The 27,545-nt window shown below is 49.2% G+C and overlaps 1 long non-coding RNA gene across 2 annotated transcripts in view; it reads right to left on the reverse strand.

Annotated features, from left to right (window-relative positions):
* LOC123383821 overlaps positions 1 to 27,545 on the reverse strand; it is a 58,487-nt gene that overhangs the window by 9,815 nt on the left and 21,127 nt on the right. For both annotated transcript variants that reach the window (XR_006594068.1, XR_006594069.1), the window contains 3 exons: positions 25,926 to 26,119; positions 14,200 to 14,393; positions 2,475 to 2,668 (listed from right to left, as the gene is read on the reverse strand). This is a non-coding gene — a long non-coding RNA (uncharacterized LOC123383821). The remainder of the gene's footprint in view (positions 1 to 2,474; positions 2,669 to 14,199; positions 14,394 to 25,925; positions 26,120 to 27,545) is intronic.

Raw genomic sequence — 27,545 nt, forward strand, 5'->3', positions numbered from 1 at the left:
CGAGTCACTGCTCCCTCGTGCTGCCTGGGGAGTCCCGGAGGAGATGTGATTGCCAAGGACTGAAACTCTTGAGACACGGAACGAATGCAAGACAGGAGGCGCTCCATGGAAACGGGAAGCACCACGCCCCACGGATAGGAACAACAAAACCCACAAGTCTGCCTTGGACAAGGAGCTTTTCCATCCACCTTCCTCGCCAGAGTGCGAAGAAGACGTTCCCACCCAACATGTCCCAAAAGGATGACTTTGGACGCCATCCACAACACCCAGTTCTCTTCAGCACGCATCTCCAAGGAGGAAAGAGTCTGCACCACCCTCTAAAACACAGAAGCGCCACTTATTCCTGCCTCCCTGGCTCCGAGTTCATTGCTGGAATGCACACGGCCTTCAGAAACGAAGAGCTCAACAGGGAGTTGCACTTGCCCTAATCCAGACTCCTACCCCCTAGTCCCATTGACTCCCACGATGATAGAGGACCCCCCTTTCACCACAAGCGGGGTGAGATCTCCCCCTCCCCATCAGAGGGTGCAACTCTGCCACCAGGGGCAGGGCAGGGCGGGGCGCGGTGAGGCTTCGCAGGGCAGGAGAGCAGGTGTGGAGGGGGGAGGCAGGAGGCCTGTGTTCACCTGCTGCTTCCACTCTCAATCCCTTCAACACCATCCCCTGCTGGCCTCCAGCAACTCAGGCCCACCACCCTGACTCTCCCTGGAATGTTTCTCTGGAATCTCAGGTCCCTTGTACTTCATTTTCCCAGGCAGGAATGATTCCTCCTGGTCATGGCTGCCACTTCCCTGGCCCTGCCTTGACACTTTCCCACAACCGCAGGTCCACGCTTTCCTTCCTTCCTTCATTAGTTCGTTCTTTCCTTCGTAGGATCCCACCTCTACCCGCCAACCACCAACCCAGTCAGACCTCCATGGGCACTCAGGGTGCCCCCCTTCTCGACCTGAGACACTCCCCACCGCCTGGGCCTAATCCCCTACTCGATCTGGGGCCCTCCTCCTCCAGGGAACCGGGGTCCAACCCAGAAAGCCCACTCCTGAGGCCTCCAGACCGCAGCCGCAAAAGAGCCCAAGAAGAAACCCGGAGCACCAGGGAGGTGGGGGGGTGCTCATGGAAGGGGAAGACAGAGAGGGGCAGGGGGGAAGGCCACGTGCGACCTCGTCACTAGGGTCCCTACCTTGGCAGCACCGCGACTGAGGCAGGTCCTGGAGGGAGGCTGTGGGTCTCAGCTGCTCCACCTTTAGGCTTCTCCCAGATGGTCTTTCCGGGGCGCCGGGGGGGCATCGCATCGTGCTCTGCTCCAGCCAGTGCTGGCACTCCACCAGCGCGGCCAAAGACAGAGGCGCCTGGGAAGCGCGTCCCGCGCCCTGATCTCTGGCTCCAGGAGCAGCAGGAGCAGCAGGGCCGCCACCCTCCGAGGCTGGAGGCTTATGGCTCCCAGTCTTCTCCACGCGGGCTCCGCCCACGCTCCCGCGAGCGCCCCGTGAGCACTACCGCTACCCCTACCGCCAATGCCATGGCTACCGAGTCGCAGGCGCCAGGCAGCAGCATGTCCCCGGTCGGGGGCTGAGGTGGGCGTCAGTCCCTGGCTGGCCCAGACACTTGGGGGCTTGGGGCGGCAGGCGGTCTGGGAGCCAACTCACAGCACCGCCGCAGCCTCAGCTGTGTCCCTCACCGGGCTCTGGCCCTGGCCCACGCGCATGCGCGCACTCGTGCGCGCGCTCCCGCACATCTGCTTGGGCCCAGGATCCAGGCCGCCCCATCCCCCCACCCCCACCCCCACCCCCACCCCCCCGCAGGGGGCACAGCTCCTGGGCGCCAAGGTCTGCACCACCGCACCTCCCTGTGCCCACCAGATGCTCTGACCGACTGCCCGCCAGCCTGACAGCCGGGAGCCAGGCAGAGGGCTCCAGAGACCAGGCCAGTGGGACAGGGACTGGCAGGTGTCTCCTCCCAAGGTGGACACCTCCCTGTCACCCCTCAAGAGACCCAGGAAGCTTTTGCAAAGCTGGTTTCCCAGGGAGGTGGCTGTACATGAACCCAGTGCTCCTCAAATAATAATACTCAAATACTCAATAATGCTAAAGTAACACCGTCAAGTTAATTACAAAGCGAATGAATGGCTGTGACCGGGGCCAGCACCTGCCCTGGGGAACGTTCTGTTAATATTTGTTCATGTTTCCTTACTATGGAGAGAGAGGGAGTGAGATGGCAGGAGGGCCACCTGATACATATCTGCACCTTCCCTTTACCCACCTCCTCATTTCCCAACTCAAACCACATTCTTTCCCCTGAGGCTAACATCTATATCCAACTCTGTTTCCATTTTCCCCTCCATCTGCTAAGCTTTTCTGCACCAAGGTCCTCTAGGTTAAGGTCTAAGAGGTTTACACTCCACAAAGAGGCAGTTAAAATACATGAGCTAGGAGGTACTCAAAATGGTTTGCCCAGGTCTGGCACTTAACTCTTACCTGAGGGAACAGTCAGCATCCTGTTCTCAGACATCAATCACCTGAGCCTCTTCATGTATGGTGGGTATTCAAATGGCAAAGGAAGAGAGGAGGGAAACAAGCAGAGATCATGTGGTACTTTCAGGAACCTGCCGCATCCAGGTTAGTCGCTGACTAGACTGCCAAGTCTTCATCCCCTCAGAGCCACTGTGCATCTGTTAAGAAATCAACACGCCAGAGGGCCTGCTTAGAGCCAAGTTCACAATCTGTTGATCCAGCCAACACAAAGAGTTAAGGTTCAAGTGGGGGACTTTCCCATGGCCTCCCACAACACTAAGGCACTTCTCCTTTTACAAGTGAATCAACTGTATTCAATGAGAGCTTCAGTAATTTCCTCAAAGACTCCCAGCCAAGGCACACAAAGTGGAGATTCTACAACACATGGTCATGTCATCATCTGCTAACATCCATATGTTCATTTCCCCTCAAAATCCATATGTTGGAATCCTGATGCCTGATGTGATGGTATTAGCGGGTGGGCCTCTGGAAGTTGATTAGACCATAAGGTCCTCACGAATGGGATTAGTGCTCTTGTAAAAGAGACGCCACAGACACCCCTTGCTCCTTCTACCAAGTGAGGACACAGCCCTAAGGTGTTTGGCTATGAATCAAGAAGATGGCCCTCATAGGACTCAACCATGCTGGGGCCTTGATCTTAGACTTCCTGGCCCTCAGAGCCATAAGAAAGAAATTTCTGTGTTCGATTTTGTTAGAGCAGGCCGAGCGGACTGAGACACCACCCAAACAGATGTTGACAAGTTTAACTAGATGAGATAAAGAATGCTAATGTGAAATAGAATTACAATAAATACATTGACCTCAATTTCAGGGTTTTTTTTTTAACGTTTTATTTTTGAGAGAGACAGACAGATGGACAGAGCACGAACAGGGGAGGGGCAGAGAGAGAGGGAGACACAGAATCTGAAGCATGCTCCAGGCCCAGCACAGTACCCAACTCGGTTGCTCCAACACACAAACCGCAAGATCACCACCTGAGCCAAGGTCAAACACTCAACGGACTGAACCACCTAGGTACCCCATTTACAGTTTGAAAAATATATACATTACATTACACATCTCCACAACTGTTGTGAGGATTTGTGGGTTACCAGGAGCCCTTGTCAAAAGATTTTAATGCCACTGAAAACTCAATGTGACTCTCTTGGCTTATCTTATCTGCATATGACAAGGTCCACAGGAGGGTTCTGATAGAGCCAGTCAGATCACGCCTATAGAACAGAGTGTCCTGAATGTTCAAGTAAGACATAATGGGAAGACATAGGAGGCAAGCCAAAGGCTTCATGACAAAATATACTTACCACTGAACTCATTCTTTCTTAGTAGTGTACCAACAACCCAGCCCACTTAACAGAAAGCAGCTCTAGAATCAATCTTTGGCAACAGGATCATAGGAGAGTACACCACAAATACCACACAAATGGACAGCAAAATGATCTCGCAGATCTCACGAAGATGCACTACCCCATGAAGCCTATGAAAGGGACAAAGATTCTGGCAGTTCAGCCATAATAATGACCCAATCCATGCTGAAAGGAGAATGGTAGCAAGAAAAAAGACCGAGAGAAGCTAAAAGAGGGCAATGAAGCTAGAGGGTTCGTTACTAGAGCAATTAATTATGTAAATATATATACATATACATACGTATATGTATATGTATATATATGGAAAAGTAAGACAGTACCTAGAGGCGCAATCAAGACATAGGCAAATCAGACCCCAGAAGTGCTCTGCTGATGACCATAAAATTGCCCAGATGCTTCTAGTGTCTTCAGAATAGTTGTTTGGCTTTGTTTTCAAGACATGGCTTTGTTCCCTCCAAAGGCTGATTTGGATTGCACAAATCTCATCCAAGGTGCAGTCGTGGAGGAACTCAAGGGAAGAATGAGGTGTGCCTGGAACCCTGTTCACCTCCTGCTGTCAACTCTCAGCTGGGCCTAAAGGGGAAGGTGGGATGGTATCCTTTGGACCTGCCCTTGCCTCAATCCTGGGATCCTTGTGCACCTCCCCCAAGAGGCTACGAGGGGCACCGTGGTCCTGCTCTCGGAACCCACAGCGTAGAAGCAGGAACCCAGATGTTCAGTGCGTGGAGATTTTGCAGGCAGGTGTCATCCTGAATGCCCAGGGCTTCCTGACTTTTGGTCACCCTTCCCCCAACAGTGGCCTAAAGCCTGTCGTGCCCAGGCCTGTGGGGGAAGGGTCGGGGGGCAGGTGGCCATGAATGCTGAGCTCCCCAGGATCTGATCAAACAGGGAGAAAAATGAGTGCTTCTCTTGCTGGTGCAAAGTTTTCCCTCATCTTCCCCTCACGCTGACACAGCCTTTCCTGTGTTGGCCTGTGTGAAAGACAATTTCAAGGTGGAGCCAGGCAAACCTAGATGAGCAGAGTACCTGTGCCTGCCCAAATGGAGCTGGTGGCCATGTGCAGATACACCTGTGCTGGCACAGACTGTCTTCTCCCTCAGGCCGCGGTGCCGTTGGCCTGTGCATGTTCTTCCCACCTGAGTTTTCGTTTGCGAGATTACCTCCACTAAGCACACTCCACCTATCTGCAAAGGGCTCCTTATCCGCTTGGTGAACTCACACTTCTCGGACTTTGAGGTCCTCTTCTGCTGTGCTGGCTTGCCATCTATGTAAGAGCCTCCAGGCCTTCAAATCTAGAGGCTGCACGGAATCCTTGCTTCTATAAATTATTATGATGGTTTTTGACTATTGCTGGAAGTGTCTCATCTGCTGCTCCCACAAAAGGAAGGTTTGGGCCCGCCGAAAAGCGGAGTGGGACAGGGGCTCTCATGCTCAGCTTCTGTTCCTCCCACAGGAACATCCTCTGTAATTCCATACACCACAACATACCCTGATTCTGGGGATTCTTTCCTTTTCAACTGTGTCTCCCCAAGACTAAGCCCAGCTCTCTCCACAGCAGTCAAATACGTGTCTTGTGGTTCTGGAGAGTCAGAAGCACAGAAATTTCCCAAGAGAAAAGGAAGAGCATGCCATGTGGGGTCAAGGAGTCACCCTGCAGAATCTGGACCTAGATTTCCCAGGTCATTCTAGGTTGATATTTGAGGTCAAAGTGGATGACAAGAAAATCCAAGAAGATCTTCGGTCTAGGTCATTCCTACATGTAAGAAATTGTGCTATGAAATCATCAACCATGTGACAAGTCACAGGTCAGTCACACCTGGCTGGCTCCATTGGTAGAGCATGGGAATCTTGATCTTGGGGTCAGTGAGTTCAAGCCCCACACTGGGCATGGAGCTAACTGAAAAAAAGTAAATTCACAGATCATCCTTCACAGGGGGGAAGTGGATTGTGAGTGCCAGTTCCGGAACATAGACAAAACTGAGTTAGATTCTGGAAATGCCCAGGTAGGATAAGCTGCTGAGGCCGATGCCCGAGTGTCACCCGCCTTAATCAGCTTAGGCTACCTTCACAGAATACCACAGAACACCATGTCTGGGTTTACCAGACATCTGTTTGTCACAATTCTGGAGGCTGGAAATCTAACATCAGAATGGGAAGTTCTCACCAATTCAGGTGTCAGTGAGAGCTCTGTTCCCATCCTCACACAGGGCCCTCTTTGCCCTGTGGTGTCACGTGTCCTTTTCTGGGTGCTTGTGCACGGGTGGGAGGTGGGGAGCTCAAGCTCACTGTTTTGGGGACATTAAACCTATTGGATCAAGGGCCCCATGCCCCTAACTTCATTTAACCTTATATCTTCTGTAAAGGCCTTTCTGCAAAGTCAGTCACATTAGAGTTACATTAGGCATTAGAGTTCAATGTGTGACTTTTTTTTTAAATTTTTTTTTTTAATGTTTATTTATTTTTGAGACAGAGAGAGCATGAACAGGGGAGGGGCAGAGAGAGAGGGAGACACAGAATCTGAAACGGGCTCCAGGCTCTGAGCTGTCAGCACAGAGCCCGACGCGGGGCTCGAACTCACGGACCATGAGATCATGACCTGAGCCAAAGTCGGCCGCTCAACCGACTGAGCCACCCAGGCGCCCCAATGTGTGACTTTTTAACAGGACACAGTCAATCCACACACACTCCTCCAGCCCTGTCCCCCCATGAAATCTGCTTGCAGCACACAGCTCTTATCCCTGAGAACCTTCAAGGCACTGGATCCTCAGATTCCTCCCACCACAGGGTTCCTCCTTCTCTCTCCCCAATTCAAATGCCTCAACACTGGCACGTGCACGGTCTTTCTTTCCCTTTTCCCTTTCATTCAGTTATGTTCTGGGAAATGTATACATGGCATACTGAAATAGTTTGAAAAATGACAAGCTCTGCTCATAATTTCTGCAGCAGCAAGCACAGAGCTGAATGTATTGCTTCCTTCAGGAAGGGCAAGCCCTGTCAGTCACTCACGGTCTCTCTGAACTGGCCACACTGCTGATCTTATGTAGAATTTTTGGGAAGTGTGGAGTTCTGGAAACGGTGGATGTCGGGGACATACATGAGTTGGTGTCAGCTGCTGACAGGTTGGCTCTCAAAAGCAGTAGACTGACGGGTGGTAATGTGCTGATTTAAGGAATGAGGAGATTGCATTGATTGACATGCTTTAGAGGTGTGTTCACTGATGGGGGTAGTAGCTATGGTAGACTAGAGCTTCCCACAAATGTCCACATGCTCACCCCATGAGTTTGGGAATACGTTACTTTACACGGTGATAGAGACTTTGTAGCTGTGATAAGATGAAGGAATTTGAGCTGGGGAGATTAGCCTGGAGGGGCCAATGTAATCACAAGGGTCCATGTCAGTGAAAGAGGGAGAGTCAGTGTCAAGATCATGTGATGTGAGAGTAACTGATCAGACATGGCCGGCTTTGGCTTTGGAGATGTCACGGGCTCCAAGAGAAAAAGGTGGGCATCCTCTAAAGGCTGGAAGGGACAACAAACAGATTCTTCCATGGAGTCCAGAGAAAGAAATTCAGTCCTGCTGCCATGTTGACTTTAGTGCCGGGAGACTCACTGTGGACTTTTCGTGTCCAGAGCGTAACAATTAGTTGGTGTGGTTTTAAGCAAGTGAGTTTGTGGGAATCTGTTACAATAGTAGGAGGCTCCTAGAGTGGTGATTGACGGATACAGATGATTGAAAACACGCTCTAATGCCTGTTCGGTACCATGGCTTTAGAATAATTGCTCTATTCCGAGAAATGTGAACTTTAAAAGTTTTCAAGTTTCATTGTAAATAATTTAAATAATACTGAAGGTTGAATCAACCATCCACACTAAGGATTCTATGCCCTGACCCTATGCTCTGGGCAGTATCAATGTCTGAGTTGTATTGTGCACGGGTGTGTGTTTGGGAGAGGGTCGGGGAGCGATTGGCACTGGGTTTAGAATGTTCTCCACAAGGAAGTCTATGAAAAATGTAGGTCTCGTCCCAACTGCAGTATTCTGAATTGAATTCACTGAGCGGTGGAGTCAGGCACTGGGTTCCAGGACAGAAAAGAGAGACAAGGTGGCCAGCTCCCAAGATGCACAGGGCGTGTTGTGGCAATGTGTTGGGAACCATATATTTATGTTACAGCTCTCTGGGTCTGGTTGAAAGAAAACATATATCCAAACAAACCTTCTTTATGGACTTGGTGGATTATATCAACCACGAAACATTTCAGAAAATTTGCACACTCTCACTCCATATATCTGCTTACTCTCATCTAAATTCGATCACATCACCCTATATTCCCAGATACTTTTTCACTTACTGGGAGTGCATGATATGCTCTAGAGACACCACAGTGACTCTACAACAGTACTAGTAGACCTTATAAATGATTTCAGTCCTGTTAACATATGTATGCCGTTGTACATAATGTGCTTCATTTCTGTACATGAATCACAAAGTATCAGAGCGAGAAATTAAGAAAATAATTTTAAAATCACTCCAAAAGAAGAAAATTCTTGACAACAAATCACCCTACAGGCACCTGGGTGTCACAGTCAGTGAAGCATCTGACTTTCGCTCAGGTCGTGACCTCATGATTTGTGTTGTGAGACTTCTGTTGGGCTCTGTGCTGACAGCTCAAAGTCTGGAGCCTGCTTCAGATTCTGTGTCTCCCTTTCTCTCAGCTCTTCTCCACTCATACACGTGCTCTCTCTCTCTCTTTCTGTGTGTGTATGTGTGTGTGTTTCCATGTATCTCTCTGTGTCAAGAATAAATAAACATAAAAAACTTAAAAAGAAAAGAATGAATTTAACCAAGAAGATGAAAGATCTCTTTACTGAAAACCAGAAATCAGTGGAGAAAGAATTTGAACAGACAGAAATAAGCAGAAAGACATTCTATGCTAGTGGATCCCAAGAATTAAGATTGTCAAAATGTCCACACTACTTAAAGCCACCTACACATTCCCTAGGTGCAATCCTTTACAAAGTTGAAGCACTTTCCCAAAAATAGAATAATCCTTCAAGGTGGACAGAAGCACAAAAGGCTCTGAATACCAAAGTCATTAAGAGAACGAGGACCACATCTGGAAGCATCATGCTTTCTGATTTGAAACTAGATCTCAAAGCTACAATAACCCAAGTAGTACATTCTTGGGGTAAAAGCAGACACACAGGTCATTGGAACAGAACTGAAGTCCCAGGAAGAAACCCACACATATGTAACCAATTAATTCACAACAAAAGAACCAAGAATATAACCTGAGGCAAAGGCAGTCTTCCTCAATGGTGGTGCCCAGAATCACTGAGCACAGAAAAACAACAGGCGCGGAAAAACAACTTGACACCTATTTAGCATCACACACAGAAACGAAGTTGAAATGTACTACAGACTTGAGACCTGAAACCATAAATACCTGGATAAGAACTTGGACAGAAGGTGTGGGAAATCGCACAACGATCTCCTGAAGTTGGGAGATTATAGGGCACGCTTGGCAGAGCAGATCACTGCTCTCTGGCCTTCCTGCAAACAGCCAGCAGCAGCTCACTTACCTAGTTGGTGTGTATCTGGGGGGCAGGCGAGACTTGGCTGATCTAGTGCGTGTGTATCTAGGGGTTGGGTTCTGCATGGGCTCACCAAGTCCTTGGACCGTGTTGTCACGTGGAATATTTTATCCTGTCTAGATATGGTTCGCACCATGTCTTCAATACGTTCTTTCTAGCATGTGGCCCGCTGGTGTGTTGCACATCGTTTGTAGGCTTAATGACTACGGGAGCCTGAGAGCAGCTCGCAGAGACGTCCCTTAAACTCCCTCTCACCTCTCTTGACTTGCATGGAGTGTGAAGCAATCCTTTCTGCTGTCCTTGGCTTTGCTGGACAGAGCCAAATGCCAAACCCATGAGAATGTTTGGATCACAGTCTTGACTTGAGTTTTGGGATTTGACACCAGAAGCCAAAGCTACAAAGGAAAACTAAACAAGTGGGACTACATGAAACTAAAAACAAAAAACAAGTTCTGCACAGCAACAATATCTTCCACAGAATGGAAAGGCAACATTGTTAATGGGAGAAAATACTTGCAAACTATATACATGGTCAAGGGTTAAAACACAAAAGATATCAAGAACTCCTACAGAGCGACAATGCAAAACCAAAGAGCAATGATAGAACTGGCAGAGTCCTGAAGAGGCATTCTTCCAATGAAGACATACAGATGGCCACCACATACATGAAGAGAAGTTCCATGTCACTCCACATTAGGGAAATGAAAGTCCAAAGCCAAAGAGATATCACCTGAAACCTGTCTGAATGGTCTTATCAAAAAGACAAGAAAACACAAGCATCGGGTACAATGTGGAAGAAAGGGAATCATTGGGCCCTGTTGGTGGCATTGGAACTTGGTGCAGAGGCAGTCGCAAACAATGTAAAGTTTCCTCACACAATTCAGAGGAGAACATCCATATCATCCAGCAACTTCCCTCAATTACCCCCCTAGGTACTACTCTGAACATGAAATCACTAACTCCCGAAAATACCTTCACACCTGTTATTATGCCACAGTGTTTATAATAGCCTGGAGGGCATTTTGCCAAGTGAAAAAATTCACACAGAGAAAAACACATACAGAATGCTTGCACATATATGGGGAATCTGACTCAAAAACTAAGGAAACAAAAAACAAAAATCCTCAAAACAGAATGAAACAAGCCCATCCATACATAAAGATGATTGCAACGGAGGGGGGGGGGTGCAGGAAGGAGGGAAATAGGTAAAGGTCAAGACACATCATCGAATAAAAAAAGACCATGTCAACAGGGAAAGGGAGAGTAAAGGTGACTCAGTATCTCAAATTCTAGCTTCCTCTATTTCAGAGACATTAGTTCAGTCCATTCCATTCACTAGACCTACGTGAATAGTAACCAATTACAAGGACTTGGCAGTTCTTTACCAGGACTTGAGTTCTTTAATTAGGATTTCGTATCCAACAGGACAGAGTGCTTAGATTACTAGGTAACTTAGATTTTCCATTACATTTATGGTTACTTGAAGTACCATGATGTCACTAAAACTCCTTAGATCTAAGTGGACGCTTTCATTACCCTCAACATATGTACATACCACTAAAAGAGTACAATGAAGTTAAGGTGCATTGTCCATCACACAAAAGTGATTGTTTTTTCCTTGTTGTAGCGAGCGTTTGGTGACAAAAAGGTTCCGGGAATCGAGCTCCTTATCAAATTCCATGCGATGGGTTATGCAGAATATAGTAATCATGGTAATCAAGAAAATAATGATCTTCAAGACAATCATAATCTCCAGAATTGCTGACAGAGACAACTCACCCCCCGGGGACAAAACAGATGCTTAGGAGCCTCAGCTGCTCAAAGTGGCCGACACCACACCATCTTACTGAAAATATAAAGTACCAGTCAGCTTGATATGTAAGTTTGGGAAAGCCTCAGTTCTCAGACTTTTGCTTTTGGTGAGGTCACGGTGCTGCCTGCAGGAAGTTTTCATCCGGTGTAACAGCATTGGGACACACTATTGAAATGAGAATTTCCTATGCAACAAAACTGTTTCTTTGGAAAGAACTGGGACCCTGCCGTGGTCCGGACTAAATACAAGACATGGTACCGCAGACAATTACACACATGCACGAACACAAACGCCAACAACCTGACAGAGGTGGAACCCATGCAATGAAAGAGCGTTTGCTCAAGACCTCATTTCCAAAGGAGGCTGAGAGAGGAGCACTGCCTGCTCCAGTACACACGCACTGGTTTCTAGGGACCCGGTGGGCTCCGAGTCACTGCTCCCTCGTGCTGCCTGGGGAGTCCCGGAGGAGATGTGATTGCCAAGGACTGAAACTCTTGAGACACGGAACGAATGCAAGACAGGAGGCGCTCCATGGAAACGGGAAGCACCACGCCCCACGGATAGGAACAACAAAACCCACAAGTCTGCCTTGGACAAGGAGCTTTTCCATCCACCTTCCTCGCCAGAGTGCGAAGAAGACGTTCCCACCCAACATGTCCCAAAAGGATGACTTTGGACGCCATCCACAACACCCAGTTCTCTTCAGCACGCATCTCCAAGGAGGAAAGAGTCTGCACCACCCTCTAAAACACAGAAGCGCCACTTATTCCTGCCTCCCTGGCTCCGAGTTCATTGCTGGAATGCACACGGCCTTCAGAAACGAAGAGCTCAACAGGGAGTTGCACTTGCCCTAATCCAGACTCCTACCCCCTAGTCCCATTGACTCCCACGATGATAGAGGACCCCCCTTTCACCACAAGCGGGGTGAGATCTCCCCCTCCCCATCAGAGGGTGCAACTCTGCCACCAGGGGCAGGGCAGGGCGGGGCGCGGTGAGGCTTCGCAGGGCAGGAGAGCAGGTGTGGAGGGGGGAGGCAGGAGGCCTGTGTTCACCTGCTGCTTCCACTCTCAATCCCTTCAACACCATCCCCTGCTGGCCTCCAGCAACTCAGGCCCACCACCCTGACTCTCCCTGGAATGTTTCTCTGGAATCTCAGGTCCCTTGTACTTCATTTTCCCAGGCAGGAATGATTCCTCCTGGTCATGGCTGCCACTTCCCTGGCCCTGCCTTGACACTTTCCCACAACCGCAGGTCCACGCTTTCCTTCCTTCCTTCATTAGTTCGTTCTTTCCTTCGTAGGATCCCACCTCTACCCGCCAACCACCAACCCAGTCAGACCTCCATGGGCACTCAGGGTGCCCCCCTTCTCGACCTGAGACACTCCCCACCGCCTGGGCCTAATCCCCTACTCGATCTGGGGCCCTCCTCCTCCAGGGAACCGGGGTCCAACCCAGAAAGCCCACTCCTGAGGCCTCCAGACCGCAGCCGCAAAAGAGCCCAAGAAGAAACCCGGAGCACCAGGGAGGTGGGGGGGTGCTCATGGAAGGGGAAGACAGAGAGGGGCAGGGGGGAAGGCCACGTGCGACCTCGTCACTAGGGTCCCTACCTTGGCAGCACCGCGACTGAGGCAGGTCCTGGAGGGAGGCTGTGGGTCTCAGCTGCTCCACCTTTAGGCTTCTCCCAGATGGTCTTTCCGGGGCGCCGGGGGGGCATCGCATCGTGCTCTGCTCCAGCCAGTGCTGGCACTCCACCAGCGCGGCCAAAGACAGAGGCGCCTGGGAAGCGCGTCCCGCGCCCTGATCTCTGGCTCCAGGAGCAGCAGGAGCAGCAGGGCCGCCACCCTCCGAGGCTGGAGGCTTATGGCTCCCAGTCTTCTCCACGCGGGCTCCGCCCACGCTCCCGCGAGCGCCCCGTGAGCACTACCGCTACCCCTACCGCCAATGCCATGGCTACCGAGTCGCAGGCGCCAGGCAGCAGCATGTCCCCGGTCGGGGGCTGAGGTGGGCGTCAGTCCCTGGCTGGCCCAGACACTTGGGGGCTTGGGGCGGCAGGCGGTCTGGGAGCCAACTCACAGCACCGCCGCAGCCTCAGCTGTGTCCCTCACCGGGCTCTGGCCCTGGCCCACGCGCATGCGCGCACTCGTGCGCGCGCTCCCGCACATCTGCTTGGGCCCAGGATCCAGGCCGCCCCATCCCCCCACCCCCACCCCCACCCCCACCCCCCCGCAGGGGGCACAGCTCCTGGGCGCCAAGGTCTGCACCACCGCACCTCCCTGTGCCCACCAGATGCTCTGACCGACTGCCCGCCAGCCTGACAGCCGGGAGCCAGGCAGAGGGCTCCAGAGACCAGGCCAGTGGGACAGGGACTGGCAGGTGTCTCCTCCCAAGGTGGACACCTCCCTGTCACCCCTCAAGAGACCCAGGAAGCTTTTGCAAAGCTGGTTTCCCAGGGAGGTGGCTGTACATGAACCCAGTGCTCCTCAAATAATAATACTCAAATACTCAATAATGCTAAAGTAACACCGTCAAGTTAATTACAAAGCGAATGAATGGCTGTGACCGGGGCCAGCACCTGCCCTGGGGAACGTTCTGTTAATATTTGTTCATGTTTCCTTACTATGGAGAGAGAGGGAGTGAGATGGCAGGAGGGCCACCTGATACATATCTGCACCTTCCCTTTACCCACCTCCTCATTTCCCAACTCAAACCACATTCTTTCCCCTGAGGCTAACATCTATATCCAACTCTGTTTCCATTTTCCCCTCCATCTGCTAAGCTTTTCTGCACCAAGGTCCTCTAGGTTAAGGTCTAAGAGGTTTACACTCCACAAAGAGGCAGTTAAAATACATGAGCTAGGAGGTACTCAAAATGGTTTGCCCAGGTCTGGCACTTAACTCTTACCTGAGGGAACAGTCAGCATCCTGTTCTCAGACATCAATCACCTGAGCCTCTTCATGTATGGTGGGTATTCAAATGGCAAAGGAAGAGAGGAGGGAAACAAGCAGAGATCATGTGGTACTTTCAGGAACCTGCCGCATCCAGGTTAGTCGCTGACTAGACTGCCAAGTCTTCATCCCCTCAGAGCCACTGTGCATCTGTTAAGAAATCAACACGCCAGAGGGCCTGCTTAGAGCCAAGTTCACAATCTGTTGATCCAGCCAACACAAAGAGTTAAGGTTCAAGTGGGGGACTTTCCCATGGCCTCCCACAACACTAAGGCACTTCTCCTTTTACAAGTGAATCAACTGTATTCAATGAGAGCTTCAGTAATTTCCTCAAAGACTCCCAGCCAAGGCACACAAAGTGGAGATTCTACAACACATGGTCATGTCATCATCTGCTAACATCCATATGTTCATTTCCCCTCAAAATCCATATGTTGGAATCCTGATGCCTGATGTGATGGTATTAGCGGGTGGGCCTCTGGAAGTTGATTAGACCATAAGGTCCTCACGAATGGGATTAGTGCTCTTGTAAAAGAGACGCCACAGACACCCCTTGCTCCTTCTACCAAGTGAGGACACAGCCCTAAGGTGTTTGGCTATGAATCAAGAAGATGGCCCTCATAGGACTCAACCATGCTGGGGCCTTGATCTTAGACTTCCTGGCCCTCAGAGCCATAAGAAAGAAATTTCTGTGTTCGATTTTGTTAGAGCAGGCCGAGCGGACTGAGACACCACCCAAACAGATGTTGACAAGTTTAACTAGATGAGATAAAGAATGCTAATGTGAAATAGAATTACAATAAATACATTGACCTCAATTTCAGGGTTTTTTTTTTAACGTTTTATTTTTGAGAGAGACAGACAGATGGACAGAGCACGAACAGGGGAGGGGCAGAGAGAGAGGGAGACACAGAATCTGAAGCATGCTCCAGGCCCAGCACAGTACCCAACTCGGTTGCTCCAACACACAAACCGCAAGATCACCACCTGAGCCAAGGTCAAACACTCAACGGACTGAACCACCTAGGTACCCCATTTACAGTTTGAAAAATATATACATTACATTACACATCTCCACAACTGTTGTGAGGATTTGTGGGTTACCAGGAGCCCTTGTCAAAAGATTTTAATGCCACTGAAAACTCAATGTGACTCTCTTGGCTTATCTTATCTGCATATGACAAGGTCCACAGGAGGGTTCTGATAGAGCCAGTCAGATCACGCCTATAGAACAGAGTGTCCTGAATGTTCAAGTAAGACATAATGGGAAGACATAGGAGGCAAGCCAAAGGCTTCATGACAAAATATACTTACCACTGAACTCATTCTTTCTTAGTAGTGTACCAACAACCCAGCCCACTTAACAGAAAGCAGCTCTAGAATCAATCTTTGGCAACAGGATCATAGGAGAGTACACCACAAATACCACACAAATGGACAGCAAAATGATCTCGCAGATCTCACGAAGATGCACTACCCCATGAAGCCTATGAAAGGGACAAAGATTCTGGCAGTTCAGCCATAATAATGACCCAATCCATGCTGAAAGGAGAATGGTAGCAAGAAAAAAGACCGAGAGAAGCTAAAAGAGGGCAATGAAGCTAGAGGGTTCGTTACTAGAGCAATTAATTATGTAAATATATATACATATACATACGTATATGTATATGTATATATATGGAAAAGTAAGACAGTACCTAGAGGCGCAATCAAGACATAGGCAAATCAGACCCCAGAAGTGCTCTGCTGATGACCATAAAATTGCCCAGATGCTTCTAGTGTCTTCAGAATAGTTGTTTGGCTTTGTTTTCAAGACATGGCTTTGTTCCCTCCAAAGGCTGATTTGGATTGCACAAATCTCATCCAAGGTGCAGTCGTGGAGGAACTCAAGGGAAGAATGAGGTGTGCCTGGAACCCTGTTCACCTCCTGCTGTCAACTCTCAGCTGGGCCTAAAGGGGAAGGTGGGATGGTATCCTTTGGACCTGCCCTTGCCTCAATCCTGGGATCCTTGTGCACCTCCCCCAAGAGGCTACGAGGGGCACCGTGGTCCTGCTCTCGGAACCCACAGCGTAGAAGCAGGAACCCAGATGTTCAGTGCGTGGAGATTTTGCAGGCAGGTGTCATCCTGAATGCCCAGGGCTTCCTGACTTTTGGTCACCCTTCCCCCAACAGTGGCCTAAAGCCTGTCGTGCCCAGGCCTGTGGGGGAAGGGTCGGGGGGCAGGTGGCCATGAATGCTGAGCTCCCCAGGATCTGATCAAACAGGGAGAAAAATGAGTGCTTCTCTTGCTGGTGCAAAGTTTTCCCTCATCTTCCCCTCACGCTGACACAGCCTTTCCTGTGTTGGCCTGTGTGAAAGACAATTTCAAGGTGGAGCCAGGCAAACCTAGATGAGCAGAGTACCTGTGCCTGCCCAAATGGAGCTGGTGGCCATGTGCAGATACACCTGTGCTGGCACAGACTGTCTTCTCCCTCAGGCCGCGGTGCCGTTGGCCTGTGCATGTTCTTCCCACCTGAGTTTTCGTTTGCGAGATTACCTCCACTAAGCACACTCCACCTATCTGCAAAGGGCTCCTTATCCGCTTGGTGAACTCACACTTCTCGGACTTTGAGGTCCTCTTCTGCTGTGCTGGCTTGCCATCTATGTAAGAGCCTCCAGGCCTTCAAATCTAGAGGCTGCACGGAATCCTTGCTTCTATAAATTATTATGATGGTTTTTGACTATTGCTGGAAGTGTCTCATCTGCTGCTCCCACAAAAGGAAGGTTTGGGCCCGCCGAAAAGCGGAGTGGGACAGGGGCTCTCATGCTCAGCTTCTGTTCCTCCCACAGGAACATCCTCTGTAATTCCATACACCACAACATACCCTGATTCTGGGGATTCTTTCCTTTTCAACTGTGTCTCCCCAAGACTAAGCCCAGCTCTCTCCACAGCAGTCAAATACGTGTCTTGTGGTTCTGGAGAGTCAGAAGCACAGAAATTTCCCAAGAGAAAAGGAAGAGCATGCCATGTGGGGTCAAGGAGTCACCCTGCAGAATCTGGACCTAGATTTCCCAGGTCATTCTAGGTTGATATTTGAGGTCAAAGTGGATGACAAGAAAATCCAAGAAGATCTTCGGTCTAGGTCATTCCTACATGTAAGAAATTGTGCTATGAAATCATCAACCATGTGACAAGTCACAGGTCAGTCACACCTGGCTGGCTCCATTGGTAGAGCATGGGAATCTTGATCTTGGGGTCAGTGAGTTCAAGCCCCACACTGGGCATGGAGCTAACTGAAAAAAAGTAAATTCACAGATCATCCTTCACAGGGGGGAAGTGGATTGTGAGTGCCAGTTCCGGAACATAGACAAAACTGAGTTAGATTCTGGAAATGCCCAGGTAGGATAAGCTGCTGAGGCCGATGCCCGAGTGTCACCCGCCTTAATCAGCTTAGGCTACCTTCACAGAATACCACAGAACACCATGTCTGGGTTTACCAGACATCTGTTTGTCACAATTCTGGAGGCTGGAAATCTAACATCAGAATGGGAAGTTCTCACCAATTCAGGTGTCAGTGAGAGCTCTGTTCCCATCCTCACACAGGGCCCTCTTTGCCCTGTGGTGTCACGTGTCCTTTTCTGGGTGCTTGTGCACGGGTGGGAGGTGGGGAGCTCAAGCTCACTGTTTTGGGGACATTAAACCTATTGGATCAAGGGCCCCATGCCCCTAACTTCATTTAACCTTATATCTTCTGTAAAGGCCTTTCTGCAAAGTCAGTCACATTAGAGTTACATTAGGCATTAGAGTTCAATGTGTGACTTTTTTTTTTAAATTTTTTTTTTTAATGTTTATTTATTTTTGAGACAGAGAGAGCATGAACAGGGGAGGGGCAGAGAGAGAGGGAGACACAGAATCTGAAACGGGCTCCAGGCTCTGAGCTGTCAGCACAGAGCCCGACGCGGGGCTCGAACTCACGGACCATGAGATCATGACCTGAGCCAAAGTCGGCCGCTCAACCGACTGAGCCACCCAGGCGCCCCAATGTGTGACTTTTTAACAGGACACAGTCAATCCACACACACTCCTCCAGCCCTGTCCCCCCATGAAATCTGCTTGCAGCACACAGCTCTTATCCCTGAGAACCTTCAAGGCACTGGATCCTCAGATTCCTCCCACCACAGGGTTCCTCCTTCTCTCTCCCCAATTCAAATGCCTCAACACTGGCACGTGCACGGTCTTTCTTTCCCTTTTCCCTTTCATTCAGTTATGTTCTGGGAAATGTATACATGGCATACTGAAATAGTTTGAAAAATGACAAGCTCTGCTCATAATTTCTGCAGCAGCAAGCACAGAGCTGAATGTATTGCTTCCTTCAGGAAGGGCAAGCCCTGTCAGTCACTCACGGTCTCTCTGAACTGGCCACACTGCTGATCTTATGTAGAATTTTTGGGAAGTGTGGAGTTCTGGAAACGGTGGATGTCGGGGACATACATGAGTTGGTGTCAGCTGCTGACAGGTTGGCTCTCAAAAGCAGTAGACTGACGGGTGGTAATGTGCTGATTTAAGGAATGAGGAGATTGCATTGATTGACATGCTTTAGAGGTGTGTTCACTGATGGGGGTAGTAGCTATGGTAGACTAGAGCTTCCCACAAATGTCCACATGCTCACCCCATGAGTTTGGGAATACGTTACTTTACACGGTGATAGAGACTTTGTAGCTGTGATAAGATGAAGGAATTTGAGCTGGGGAGATTAGCCTGGAGGGGCCAATGTAATCACAAGGGTCCATGTCAGTGAAAGAGGGAGAGTCAGTGTCAAGATCATGTGATGTGAGAGTAACTGATCAGACATGGCCGGCTTTGGCTTTGGAGATGTCACGGGCTCCAAGAGAAAAAGGTGGGCATCCTCTAAAGGCTGGAAGGGACAACAAACAGATTCTTCCATGGAGTCCAGAGAAAGAAATTCAGTCCTGCTGCCATGTTGACTTTAGTGCCGGGAGACTCACTGTGGACTTTTCGTGTCCAGAGCGTAACAATTAGTTGGTGTGGTTTTAAGCAAGTGAGTTTGTGGGAATCTGTTACAATAGTAGGAGGCTCCTAGAGTGGTGATTGACGGATACAGATGATTGAAAACACGCTCTAATGCCTGTTCGGTACCATGGCTTTAGAATAATTGCTCTATTCCGAGAAATGTGAACTTTAAAAGTTTTCAAGTTTCATTGTAAATAATTTAAATAATACTGAAGGTTGAATCAACCATCCACACTAAGGATTCTATGCCCTGACCCTATGCTCTGGGCAGTATCAATGTCTGAGTTGTATTGTGCACGGGTGTGTGTTTGGGAGAGGGTCGGGGAGCGATTGGCACTGGGTTTAGAATGTTCTCCACAAGGAAGTCTATGAAAAATGTAGGTCTCGTCCCAACTGCAGTATTCTGAATTGAATTCACTGAGCGGTGGAGTCAGGCACTGGGTTCCAGGACAGAAAAGAGAGACAAGGTGGCCAGCTCCCAAGATGCACAGGGCGTGTTGTGGCAATGTGTTGGGAACCATATATTTATGTTACAGCTCTCTGGGTCTGGTTGAAAGAAAACATATATCCAAACAAACCTTCTTTATGGACTTGGTGGATTATATCAACCACGAAACATTTCAGAAAATTTGCACACTCTCACTCCATATATCTGCTTACTCTCATCTAAATTCGATCACATCACCCTATATTCCCAGATACTTTTTCACTTACTGGGAGTGCATGATATGCTCTAGAGACACCACAGTGACTCTACAACAGTACTAGTAGACCTTATAAATGATTTCAGTCCTGTTAACATATGTATGCCGTTGTACATAATGTGCTTCATTTCTGTACATGAATCACAAAGTATCAGAGCGAGAAATTAAGAAAATAATTTTAAAATCACTCCAAAAGAAGAAAATTCTTGACAACAAATCACCCTACAGGCACCTGGGTGTCACAGTCAGTGAAGCATCTGACTTTCGCTCAGGTCGTGACCTCATGATTTGTGTTGTGAGACTTCTGTTGGGCTCTGTGCTGACAGCTCAAAGTCTGGAGCCTGCTTCAGATTCTGTGTCTCCCTTTCTCTCAGCTCTTCTCCACTCATACACGTGCTCTCTCTCTCTCTTTCTGTGTGTGTATGTGTGTGTGTTTCCATGTATCTCTCTGTGTCAAGAATAAATAAACATAAAAAACTTAAAAAGAAAAGAATGAATTTAACCAAGAAGATGAAAGATCTCTTTACTGAAAACCAGAAATCAGTGGAGAAAGAATTTGAACAGACAGAAATAAGCAGAAAGACATTCTATGCTAGTGGATCCCAAGAATTAAGATTGTCAAAATGTCCACACTACTTAAAGCCACCTACACATTCCCTAGGTGCAATCCTTTACAAAGTTGAAGCACTTTCCCAAAAATAGAATAATCCTTCAAGGTGGACAGAAGCACAAAAGGCTCTGAATACCAAAGTCATTAAGAGAACGAGGACCACATCTGGAAGCATCATGCTTTCTGATTTGAAACTAGATCTCAAAGCTACAATAACCCAAGTAGTACATTCTTGGGGTAAAAGCAGACACACAGGTCATTGGAACAGAACTGAAGTCCCAGGAAGAAACCCACACATATGTAACCAATTAATTCACAACAAAAGAACCAAGAATATAACCTGAGGCAAAGGCAGTCTTCCTCAATGGTGGTGCCCAGAATCACTGAGCACAGAAAAACAACAGGCGCGGAAAAACAACTTGACACCTATTTAGCATCACACACAGAAACGAAGTTGAAATGTACTACAGACTTGAGACCTGAAACCATAAATACCTGGATAAGAACTTGGACAGAAGGTGTGGGAAATCGCACAACGATCTCCTGAAGTTGGGAGATTATAGGGCACGCTTGGCAGAGCAGATCACTGCTCTCTGGCCTTCCTGCAAACAGCCAGCAGCAGCTCACTTACCTAGTTGGTGTGTATCTGGGGGGCAGGCGAGACTTGGCTGATCTAGTGCGTGTGTATCTAGGGGTTGGGTTCTGCATGGGCTCACCAAGTCCTTGGACCGTGTTGTCACGTGGAATATTTTATCCTGTCTAGATATGGTTCGCACCATGTCTTCAATACGTTCTTTCTAGCATGTGGCCCGCTGGTGTGTTGCACATCGTTTGTAGGCTTAATGACTACGGGAGCCTGAGAGCAGCTCGCAGAGACGTCCCTTAAACTCCCTCTCACCTCTCTTGACTTGCATGGAGTGTGAAGCAATCCTTTCTGCTGTCCTTGGCTTTGCTGGACAGAGCCAAATGCCAAACCCATGAGAATGTTTGGATCACAGTCTTGACTTGAGTTTTGGGATTTGACACCAGAAGCCAAAGCTACAAAGGAAAACTAAACAAGTGGGACTACATGAAACTAAAAACAAAAAACAAGTTCTGCACAGCAACAATATCTTCCACAGAATGGAAAGGCAACATTGTTAATGGGAGAAAATACTTGCAAACTATATACATGGTCAAGGGTTAAAACACAAAAGATATCAAGAACTCCTACAGAGCGACAATGCAAAACCAAAGAGCAATGATAGAACTGGCAGAGTCCTGAAGAGGCATTCTTCCAATGAAGACATACAGATGGCCACCACATACATGAAGAGAAGTTCCATGTCACTCCACATTAGGGAAATGAAAGTCCAAAGCCAAAGAGATATCACCTGAAACCTGTCTGAATGGTCTTATCAAAAAGACAAGAAAACACAAGCATCGGGTACAATGTGGAAGAAAGGGAATCATTGGGCCCTGTTGGTGGCATTGGAACTTGGTGCAGAGGCAGTCGCAAACAATGTAAAGTTTCCTCACACAATTCAGAGGAGAACATCCATATCATCCAGCAACTTCCCTCAATTACCCCCCTAGGTACTACTCTGAACATGAAATCACTAACTCCCGAAAATACCTTCACACCTGTTATTATGCCACAGTGTTTATAATAGCCTGGAGGGCATTTTGCCAAGTGAAAAAATTCACACAGAGAAAAACACATACAGAATGCTTGCACATATATGGGGAATCTGACTCAAAAACTAAGGAAACAAAAAACAAAAATCCTCAAAACAGAATGAAACAAGCCCATCCATACATAAAGATGATTGCAACGGAGGGGGGGGGGTGCAGGAAGGAGGGAAATAGGTAAAGGTCAAGACACATCATCGAATAAAAAAAGACCATGTCAACAGGGAAAGGGAGAGTAAAGGTGACTCAGTATCTCAAATTCTAGCTTCCTCTATTTCAGAGACATTAGTTCAGTCCATTCCATTCACTAGACCTACGTGAATAGTAACCAATTACAAGGACTTGGCAGTTCTTTACCAGGACTTGAGTTCTTTAATTAGGATTTCGTATCCAACAGGACAGAGTGCTTAGATTACTAGGTAACTTAGATTTTCCATTACATTTATGGTTACTTGAAGTACCATGATGTCACTAAAACTCCTTAGATCTAAGTGGACGCTTTCATTACCCTCAACATATGTACATACCACTAAAAGAGTACAATGAAGTTAAGGTGCATTGTCCATCACACAAAAGTGATTGTTTTTTCCTTGTTGTAGCGAGCGTTTGGTGACAAAAAGGTTCCGGGAATCGAGCTCCTTATCAAATTCCATGCGATGGGTTATGCAGAATATAGTAATCATGGTAATCAAGAAAATAATGATCTTCAAGACAATCATAATCTCCAGAATTGCTGACAGAGACAACTCACCCCCCGGGGACAAAACAGATGCTTAGGAGCCTCAGCTGCTCAAAGTGGCCGACACCACACCATCTTACTGAAAATATAAAGTACCAGTCAGCTTGATATGTAAGTTTGGGAAAGCCTCAGTTCTCAGACTTTTGCTTTTGGTGAGGTCACGGTGCTGCCTGCAGGAAGTTTTCATCCGGTGTAACAGCATTGGGACACACTATTGAAATGAGAATTTCCTATGCAACAAAACTGTTTCTTTGGAAAGAACTGGGACCCTGCCGTGGTCCGGACTAAATACAAGACATGGTACCGCAGACAATTACACACATGCACGAACACAAACGCCAACAACCTGACAGAGGTGGAACCCATGCAATGAAAGAGCGTTTGCTCAAGACCTCATTTCCAAAGGAGGCTGAGAGAGGAGCACTGCCTGCTCCAGTACACACGCACTGGTTTCTAGGGACCCGGTGGGCTCCGAGTCACTGCTCCCTCGTGCTGCCTGGGGAGTCCCGGAGGAGATGTGATTGCCAAGGACTGAAACTCTTGAGACACGGAACGAATGCAAGACAGGAGGCGCTCCATGGAAACGGGAAGCACCACGCCCCACGGATAGGAACAACAAAACCCACAAGTCTGCCTTGGACAAGGAGCTTTTCCATCCACCTTCCTCGCCAGAGTGCGAAGAAGACGTTCCCACCCAACATGTCCCAAAAGGATGACTTTGGACGCCATCCACAACACCCAGTTCTCTTCAGCACGCATCTCCAAGGAGGAAAGAGTCTGCACCACCCTCTAAAACACAGAAGCGCCACTTATTCCTGCCTCCCTGGCTCCGAGTTCATTGCTGGAATGCACACGGCCTTCAGAAACGAAGAGCTCAACAGGGAGTTGCACTTGCCCTAATCCAGACTCCTACCCCCTAGTCCCATTGACTCCCACGATGATAGAGGACCCCCCTTTCACCACAAGCGGGGTGAGATCTCCCCCTCCCCATCAGAGGGTGCAACTCTGCCACCAGGGGCAGGGCAGGGCGGGGCGCGGTGAGGCTTCGCAGGGCAGGAGAGCAGGTGTGGAGGGGGGAGGCAGGAGGCCTGTGTTCACCTGCTGCTTCCACTCTCAATCCCTTCAACACCATCCCCTGCTGGCCTCCAGCAACTCAGGCCCACCACCCTGACTCTCCCTGGAATGTTTCTCTGGAATCTCAGGTCCCTTGTACTTCATTTTCCCAGGCAGGAATGATTCCTCCTGGTCATGGCTGCCACTTCCCTGGCCCTGCCTTGACACTTTCCCACAACCGCAGGTCCACGCTTTCCTTCCTTCCTTCATTAGTTCGTTCTTTCCTTCGTAGGATCCCACCTCTACCCGCCAACCACCAACCCAGTCAGACCTCCATGGGCACTCAGGGTGCCCCCCTTCTCGACCTGAGACACTCCCCACCGCCTGGGCCTAATCCCCTACTCGATCTGGGGCCCTCCTCCTCCAGGGAACCGGGGTCCAACCCAGAAAGCCCACTCCTGAGGCCTCCAGACCGCAGCCGCAAAAGAGCCCAAGAAGAAACCCGGAGCACCAGGGAGGTGGGGGGGTGCTCATGGAAGGGGAAGACAGAGAGGGGCAGGGGGGAAGGCCACGTGCGACCTCGTCACTAGGGTCCCTACCTTGGCAGCACCGCGACTGAGGCAGGTCCTGGAGGGAGGCTGTGGGTCTCAGCTGCTCCACCTTTAGGCTTCTCCCAGATGGTCTTTCCGGGGCGCCGGGGGGGCATCGCATCGTGCTCTGCTCCAGCCAGTGCTGGCACTCCACCAGCGCGGCCAAAGACAGAGGCGCCTGGGAAGCGCGTCCCGCGCCCTGATCTCTGGCTCCAGGAGCAGCAGGAGCAGCAGGGCCGCCACCCTCCGAGGCTGGAGGCTTATGGCTCCCAGTCTTCTCCACGCGGGCTCCGCCCACGCTCCCGCGAGCGCCCCGTGAGCACTACCGCTACCCCTACCGCCAATGCCATGGCTACCGAGTCGCAGGCGCCAGGCAGCAGCATGTCCCCGGTCGGGGGCTGAGGTGGGCGTCAGTCCCTGGCTGGCCCAGACACTTGGGGGCTTGGGGCGGCAGGCGGTCTGGGAGCCAACTCACAGCACCGCCGCAGCCTCAGCTGTGTCCCTCACCGGGCTCTGGCCCTGGCCCACGCGCATGCGCGCACTCGTGCGCGCGCTCCCGCACATCTGCTTGGGCCCAGGATCCAGGCCGCCCCATCCCCCCACCCCCACCCCCACCCCCACCCCCCCGCAGGGGGCACAGCTCCTGGGCGCCAAGGTCTGCACCACCGCACCTCCCTGTGCCCACCAGATGCTCTGACCGACTGCCCGCCAGCCTGACAGCCGGGAGCCAGGCAGAGGGCTCCAGAGACCAGGCCAGTGGGACAGGGACTGGCAGGTGTCTCCTCCCAAGGTGGACACCTCCCTGTCACCCCTCAAGAGACCCAGGAAGCTTTTGCAAAGCTGGTTTCCCAGGGAGGTGGCTGTACATGAACCCAGTGCTCCTCAAATAATAATACTCAAATACTCAATAATGCTAAAGTAACACCGTCAAGTTAATTACAAAGCGAATGAATGGCTGTGACCGGGGCCAGCACCTGCCCTGGGGAACGTTCTGTTAATATTTGTTCATGTTTCCTTACTATGGAGAGAGAGGGAGTGAGATGGCAGGAGGGCCACCTGATACATATCTGCACCTTCCCTTTACCCACCTCCTCATTTCCCAACTCAAACCACATTCTTTCCCCTGAGGCTAACATCTATATCCAACTCTGTTTCCATTTTCCCCTCCATCTGCTAAGCTTTTCTGCACCAAGGTCCTCTAGGTTAAGGTCTAAGAGGTTTACACTCCACAAAGAGGCAGTTAAAATACATGAGCTAGGAGGTACTCAAAATGGTTTGCCCAGGTCTGGCACTTAACTCTTACCTGAGGGAACAGTCAGCATCCTGTTCTCAGACATCAATCACCTGAGCCTCTTCATGTATGGTGGGTATTCAAATGGCAAAGGAAGAGAGGAGGGAAACAAGCAGAGATCATGTGGTACTTTCAGGAACCTGCCGCATCCAGGTTAGTCGCTGACTAGACTGCCAAGTCTTCATCCCCTCAGAGCCACTGTGCATCTGTTAAGAAATCAACACGCCAGAGGGCCTGCTTAGAGCCAAGTTCACAATCTGTTGATCCAGCCAACACAAAGAGTTAAGGTTCAAGTGGGGGACTTTCCCATGGCCTCCCACAACACTAAGGCACTTCTCCTTTTACAAGTGAATCAACTGTATTCAATGAGAGCTTCAGTAATTTCCTCAAAGACTCCCAGCCAAGGCACACAAAGTGGAGATTCTACAACACATGGTCATGTCATCATCTGCTAACATCCATATGTTCATTTCCCCTCAAAATCCATATGTTGGAATCCTGATGCCTGATGTGATGGTATTAGCGGGTGGGCCTCTGGAAGTTGATTAGACCATAAGGTCCTCACGAATGGGATTAGTGCTCTTGTAAAAGAGACGCCACAGACACCCCTTGCTCCTTCTACCAAGTGAGGACACAGCCCTAAGGTGTTTGGCTATGAATCAAGAAGATGGCCCTCATAGGACTCAACCATGCTGGGGCCTTGATCTTAGACTTCCTGGCCCTCAGAGCCATAAGAAAGAAATTTCTGTGTTCGATTTTGTTAGAGCAGGCCGAGCGGACTGAGACACCACCCAAACAGATGTTGACAAGTTTAACTAGATGAGATAAAGAATGCTAATGTGAAATAGAATTACAATAAATACATTGACCTCAATTTCAGGGTTTTTTTTTTAACGTTTTATTTTTGAGAGAGACAGACAGATGGACAGAGCACGAACAGGGGAGGGGCAGAGAGAGAGGGAGACACAGAATCTGAAGCATGCTCCAGGCCCAGCACAGTACCCAACTCGGTTGCTCCAACACACAAACCGCAAGATCACCACCTGAGCCAAGGTCAAACACTCAACGGACTGAACCACCTAGGTACCCCATTTACAGTTTGAAAAATATATACATTACATTACACATCTCCACAACTGTTGTGAGGATTTGTGGGTTACCAGGAGCCCTTGTCAAAAGATTTTAATGCCACTGAAAACTCAATGTGACTCTCTTGGCTTATCTTATCTGCATATGACAAGGTCCACAGGAGGGTTCTGATAGAGCCAGTCAGATCACGCCTATAGAACAGAGTGTCCTGAATGTTCAAGTAAGACATAATGGGAAGACATAGGAGGCAAGCCAAAGGCTTCATGACAAAATATACTTACCACTGAACTCATTCTTTCTTAGTAGTGTACCAACAACCCAGCCCACTTAACAGAAAGCAGCTCTAGAATCAATCTTTGGCAACAGGATCATAGGAGAGTACACCACAAATACCACACAAATGGACAGCAAAATGATCTCGCAGATCTCACGAAGATGCACTACCCCATGAAGCCTATGAAAGGGACAAAGATTCTGGCAGTTCAGCCATAATAATGACCCAATCCATGCTGAAAGGAGAATGGTAGCAAGAAAAAAGACCGA

The sequence above is a fragment of the Felis catus genome, chromosome A2 (genome assembly GCF_018350175.1).
Source record: "Felis catus isolate Fca126 chromosome A2, F.catus_Fca126_mat1.0, whole genome shotgun sequence".
NCBI lineage: Eukaryota > Metazoa > Chordata > Mammalia > Carnivora > Felidae > Felis > Felis catus.